Genomic DNA, 7,357 nt, shown 5'->3' with positions numbered 1-7,357 from the left:
CATCCTGGACGGAGTTTTCCTCAATTCTGGATTCCCATGGAAGTTCAGCATCTCCTAGATCTTCAACCAACTCTTCTTCTTGAACAAAGACAGCTTCTTCTAATTGTTCCAGTACAAATTCATGCTCTGTCTTATCCACTGGACTTTCTAGCACTTCCTTCATGCTCTGCTCTTTATTGGGCTGTCCACATGGAGCTGTGGTTGATCCTTGTATATTTGAGCGCCTAGAAGCCCATTGAATCATCGCTTGCTCCAGTTGTTTAATGGTTGTTTGAAATTTAATTACTGTTTCTCTTAGGCGATCCTCTGCTTCTTGGGTTGCTGGACTTGGACATGCGACAAAGGAAAGTGGTGGTGATTGTGAGCGATTGGATTGGTATTGGGGTAAGGATGGATCATATGGTGGTGAATGGTGAAGAGAAGCTTGTGAGTGTGGTGGTTCGAGGTTATGTTGAAAGGGTGGTTTATATGTACGGGGTGGGGCTTGTTGGTAGTTACAAAGTTGTCCACCATGTCTTTCAGCTGGGTATACATTGTGGAATGGTCTTTGTCCAGGATATCTCGGAGGGTGTTGTTGCCAAAAGGGTTGATTAGATCCTCTTGGTTCTATCCATCCTTGATTGGTCTGACCTTGATGCACATTCCTGCTGTAACTTCTATTTCTCTTAACAACATTAGAACCAAACTCAAAGCGAGAGGGGTGAGAGTTCATAGCAGCAAATAAAGGTAAAAAGGAAAAACAAAAATAAATAAGCAAGCAAAAGAAAAATATTTACAATAACCAATAATAAGGCACACGTTAACAGTTCCCCGGCAACGGCGCCATTTTGACGAGAGGATTTTTACCAGTAAAGAGATTCATAGAAATAGTTGCGTTGTAGATATACTCTCTAAACCGACAAAAATCCCTTCGTACAAACATTTTGGGTGTCACAAGTAACAAACCCCTTTAGAAATTGTTAACCGAGTATTCAAACCTCGGGTCGTCTTCTCAAGGAACTGCGAGGAAGTATGTTCTTACTATTGGCTATAAAGGTTGTAATCGGGGTTTAGAAGATGAGAAGCAAGTAATTTAGATGACAAGTAAAGTAAATGGCAATTAAAATAAATAAATACTATAAAGCAGACTTTTGGCAGGGTAAGAGAAGTTGGAGGTCCAACGTAGTTATCTCTCTCAACTATAATGAAAGTTGAATCTAAACTCCACTTGATCAACTTGTACTAGGGCAAGGGAAAGTCAAGGGACTAATTAAATTGACCTTTGAATCTTATTTATTTTCTAAGAAAAGGTTGGGATTACTCAAGTTCAGCTCAATTAGCAAGATAACGATTATCAATTATGTTGAGTTTAATAACTATTGAGTTACTAAATTCTTAACCAGAACCAAAAGGGGAAAAAATAAAATTGCTGGAATAATAAAAATGTCCTTAGATGGGAAGTAATGGTAACTTAAATCAAAGAAAACAATCATGAACTGAAAATACCTTAATTATCATTAATTCGAGTAACAGTCTGTAACATGGAAGAATTCTTAAATCAAATTATAATAATCAATTCAAATGTTGGAATAAATAAATAAAAGTAAAACTAAAATAAAAGAACATTAAACCTGGGATCCAGAGTTACTCTTAAAACAAGAAGAAATCCTAAATCCTAAAAGAGAAAGAGAGAGAAGATCTCCCTCTCAACTAAATCTAAATCATTGAAAGGTAAAATATGCGAGCTCTCTTTGAATGGGTGCATTCCCACACTTTATAACCTCTGGTCTATGCTGTCTGTACTTGGATTTGGGCCAAAAAGGGCTTCAGAATTCGCTGGGTGCGCATTCTGTAAATTCTGATACGTGGCCCCTGTCACGCGTCCGCGTGGGTCACGCGGTCGCGTCATTTGGAGCTTTTCCTTGCCACGCGGTCGCGTCAGTCATGCGACCGCGTCATATGCGTTCTGCTTAAGGCGCGCGGTCGCGTCAGTCATGCGGCCGCGTCGCTGCTGATTCGTGCTTGGCACGCGATCGCGTCGTCCATGCGATCGCATGGATACCAGTTTCCTTAAAGCTCCGTTTTGCTTTCTCCTTCCATTTTAGTATTTTTCCTTTTCCATCCTTTAAGTCATTCTGCCTTAGAAAATCTGAAACTACTCAACACACTAATCACGGCATCGAATGGAAATAAAGGTAATTAAATTAATTAATTTTAAAGCTTAGGAAACATATTTTTCACAATATGACATAATAAGGAAGAAAAAGTGAAACCATACAATTAATGTGAATAAGTAGGTGAAGGATTGTATAAATTACTCAAATTAAGCACAAAAGAACTCATGAAATATGGGTTTATCAGTGACCCACGCGTCCGCGTCACATGCGGTGCACAGATCCTAATTTCTCTTTTTCATTCTTATTTCTTTCTTCTCCCTTCTTCCTTCTCTATTGATTCTCACTTTTCACCTTCTCCTTCCTTATTTTTCACATCCATTATCAAGGTTCTTTTCTTTTTCTCTTTATTTTTATTTTTCTTTTTTCATTATTTTTATTTATGTTTACTTCTTCTTTTACTTTCATTATCTATATTCTATTTTTCTTTTAACTTTTCTTTTTATTCCTTTAATTGGTGTTAGAAATTTATTTGGGTCATTATCTTCTTTTATATTTTGCTTGTGAGTTATTATGAATTGTTTGACAATTATATATTACTTTTCATAAGGGTTGCTTGCATGACTCAATTTACTACTTCCAATAACATATTCACCATGCATGCCAAGTGTTTGTGAAAAAGCCCGTATGGCATTATGCATTATTTTAAATTATTCTATTCTATTACTTTAATGCCTGTTTTTCACAAAACCCCTTTTATATTTTATTGATTAAATATAATTGTCAATACAAACAGATTATTAATTTGAAAGGCTTGGTAATCTAACTTGGACATTAAATGCTTGATCTATGCTACTCATGCCTTTGCCGGCATGCCAATAAACATCTTGCATTTAGTTGCCATCACATGCACTTACTATAGTACCTTTGATGAACTTTTCACATGTAGTCTAGACCATGTGTTAACGACATCCTTCTTTACCGTGCATTGAATACCACCCTTAATATTCGCTCCCTTGCTCGAACCCTTAGCTTTATATATTACTTTCTTTTTCCTTTTTCAGGATGGCCACCAAGAAAGGTAAAGAGAAAGCTACTCCCAAACCACCAGTAAGGAGAGGAACAAAAAGAGCATTAGTGGAAGAGCCATCTTCAACAGCGGTGAAACCCTCAACAAAACGAATCAAGAGGATCATCAAGGTCGATGAAAAAAAGAAAGCCATTCCAGCAAAGGACACTGCGCGGTTCACTAATTGCTACTGTGAGCAGATGTTCCCCATCCTGGCAGTAAGGAACTATAACAATGAGCACCTTCTCATCCTCCCCACCATCATTGCTGAAATTGTTGAGCCCCGCATTGAGCGAAGACAATGGGGATTCCTACAGAGACAGCCATGGCATGTTAATCTATCATGGGTAGTTGAATTCTATTCCAATTTTCACATGCCAACCATGCAGTCTATCTATGTCCGTCAGAAGCAAGTCCCCATAACTGAAGAGGCCATTCAACAAGCTTTAGATCTTTCCCCTGCTCTAGAAGGATTAGACGCATTTCAAGCAGCCTCATTCAAGTGCCAGACATACCAATTTGACTGGGACGCCGTTCTCAGAGTTATTGCACAACCTGGCAGCAGATGGATCCATGGATACCATCGTTCCCGACCTAAGGGCATTTTGGCTTCCGCACTCACCTTAGAGGCTCGAGTATGGGCACAAATTATGTCCCATTACATCTTTCTGAGTACTCATGAGTCCTCCTTCACTGCAGACATGGCTGTTTTACTCTGGTGTATCCTTACAGACCAGCACCTCAATTTACCAAGACACATTCGGCATGCTATGAGACACGTACAAATTGCGGGCAACTTACCTTTTCCCGTCTTGGTTTCAGATCTAGTCTCAGCAGCCGGAGTCTCCTACAGAGCTGGGGACACCAAGGCCATGATTCCACGAGATTTTGAGATTTTGAGCCTAATTACATAGTTTCATTATTTAACCATAAATATTTTATTCTTGTGTGTTCACTTCTCTATGATTGTAATCTTTATTTTGTTTCAATCCTATATGTCCAATGTTTAATGTATCTATATGCATGCATATGATTGAGGCCATTAATTATTTAGCTCACTTATCCTAAATAAGCCTACCCTTCAATTACCTTTGTTAGCCACTTTGAGCCTTTTAATCCCATTTGTTCTATATTTTACCACATCACTAGCCTTAAGCAGAAAAATAATTAAATATCCCAATTGAATCTTTGGTTAGCTTAAGATAGGAAGTGTGTTAATTGAGTATAGGAAAATTGTGGGAACATGGGTTAATAAGGAAATGTATCATGATAAAATAATGGGAATTTGGATACCTACTCATGTAAAACAGAAAAATTTAAAAAGTCCATGTGCATTGATATGTTATTTCTATAAAAAAAATACATATATAAATATTTAAATAAATAAGGGGACAAAATTACCCCAATTCTAAGTTAAGTAAAGCTCCAATGCATATGCGATAAGAAAATTAAAAGAAAAAGTTAACGCATGAGTATGTAATGTGAAAGTGGGAAATTATGGGTAGCTAGGCATGAATTAGAATTATATAGAGTATATGTATGTTAGGTGAAGGCTTAGGTTAGTCAAAGATTCATATTCTAGCTCACTTAGCCATATACATACCCTTACCCTTACCTTAGCCCCATTACAACCTTGAAAAGACCTCATGATATTTGCGTTAGTACATTAAATATTGTTGATTGGTTAGGTGAAGAACAAAAATTTAGAAAGCATGATTAAAGAAGGATAGAGTGAGACTAGAGTGCACATACACCATCAGTGAGGGTTCAATGCTCGACTCTATGTTCCCTGCTTTCATGAGCTATCTTCTTACAATGTTACCTGTTTTTACTATATAAATTGAATTAGTGGAATTTGATTTACGTTTGTCTTGAAGAGCTTACTTATTTTTAACCAAGTAGACAAGAATCATATAGTTGCATTCATATATATAGGTTGCATTGCATTGCATGAGTCTTACATTTTCCTACTCATTTATTTTATCTCCTTAAGCTAAGCATGAGGACATGCTAATGTTTAAGTGTGGGGAGGTTGATAAACCATTATTTTATTATTTATATTATGTTTAATTGAGCAGTTTTATCAAGTCTTTACCTACTTATTCATATAGATTGCATGAATTTTATAATTCCTTCCTAGTATTGTTTATGGTTGAAAACTTGCTTCCTAGAAACCTTTAATTAGTACATTTTAACTCTCCTTTATACCACTCGATACCGTGATCCGTGTGTTAAGTGTTTCAGACTTCATAGGGCAAGAATGGCTTGGAGAATGGAGAGGAAGCTTGCAAAAATAGAAGGAACACAAGAAACTAAGGAGATGACTAGCGAACACTGACGCGACCGCATGGCTCACGCGAGCGCGCGAAATAAAGAAATCGTAGCGACGCGAACGCGTGCCTGACGCAAACGCGTGGAGTGGAGTCTGCATGAATGACGCGAACGCGTGACAAGGAAAATTGCCGAACGACGCGAACGCGTGGACAACGCGTACGCGTGACCTGTGCGATCTGCAGAAATAACAGAATACGCTGGGGGCGATTTTGGGCCGCATTTTGACCCAGTTTTCGGCCCAGAAACACAGATTAAAACTAGGAAACATGCATAAACTCAATATGCATCCACACACATTCAGATACATCGATATTAGGATTGCTTTCAGTTTCAGATATGAATCTAGATTAGCTTTACATTAGTAGTTTATGCTTTTGCTTTGTATTTTTGGATGCTGAAGAGTCATTACCTCCGTGAAGACATTACTTTAGTTTGTTTCCTTATTTCTTTACTCTTATTAGTTGCTCATTGACCCTATTCAATTAAGTATGTTGCATTTTGAATTTATTAATATACAGAGTTACTTTTATTTTTAATTGATTATTAATTCTCTATTTTATTTTGTTTTAATTTATTATGTCTTCTTATATTTTTATGAGTATTAATTCCATGTCAATGGAGTAGATTTCCTACTTGACATGGGATTGATAATGAGGAGACACTTGAGTTGGAATGCTCAAGTGCTTAGTTAAATTGGATGTTGTTGGCTAATTCTGTACCTACTAACGCTAGACCTTCCCAAGGGAGAGGACTAGGATTTGTGGGTAAGAGTTAGCTTAATCACTTGACTTTCCTTTATTTAGTAAGGGTTAACTAAGTGAAAACAATAACCTCTTTACACTACACTTGAGAAGATTCCAACAAGAATAGAACTTTCAATTAATCATTCCCCCAGTCAAGGCCTTTTAATATTAATAATAATTCTTAGTTCTATTGCTTTAATTTACAATTATTTTTACTCATTATCAAAACTCAACTTTTCTGGAAAACTTCTAGTTAATAAAATAGCACTCTTTCCTGCAACTCATTGGGAGACGACCTGGGACTCATACTCCCAGTATTTTTATTTCTAAAATTTGTGACAACCCCTTTTTAAATTGGTGAGGCAGACTTTAGCTGGTTGAGAGCTATACTTGCAACGCATTTCTCTTATTAAGACCCTCTTAATTGGTCAACGCATTTCTTTAAGATTCGATAATGTCAACCAAAATGATGGAGTAATTCCTAATTATGATGTTCATATGTCTAAACATGATCAAAATACTGATAATATGTTAGAAAGACTTAGGCAAAATAATATCGGGGGGCAAGATGCCAATCAAGTGATTGAAAATTTTTTGAAAAGATTGGGATTTAATGTTGGATTTGTAAATCAACCGCAGTTTATGTCTCTTTTTCCTGAATTTATCCAACAAACTAAATTGCCTTAGGGATGGAAGTTTTCTAAGTCATTAACTACATTCTTTGGAGAAGATGAAGAATCGTCAGTAGAGCACATTGCTCGCTATACTGTTAAAATCAACGAAGTGGCATTAAATGAGTATTTAAAGATGAAATTCTTTTCCTCCTCATTAACAAGAAATACCCTTACATGATTTTCTAACCTAAAGCCAAATTCAATTCACTCTTGGATGCAATTAGAAAAAGAGTTTCATAAACAATTTTTTCGTAGTGAATTAAGAATCAGTTTAAGTGATTTATTCTCCATCAAATGCAATGTAGGAGAATCAATTGATAAGTAATTGGCTAGATTCAAAAACAATCTCTCATTGATATTTGGGTATATAATTCATAAGTATAAAAGCCTAATTGACTTAGAAATTCTATTGAGTTTTGTACAAGATGTCTCTGGTACGGGTTG

This window comes from Arachis ipaensis, chromosome B5, assembly GCF_059453495.1.
Source record: "Arachis ipaensis isolate K30076 ecotype BB chromosome B5, ASM5945349v1, whole genome shotgun sequence".
Lineage (NCBI taxonomy): Eukaryota > Viridiplantae > Streptophyta > Magnoliopsida > Fabales > Fabaceae > Arachis > Arachis ipaensis.
Note: the sequence above shows the minus strand (reverse complement) of the source record.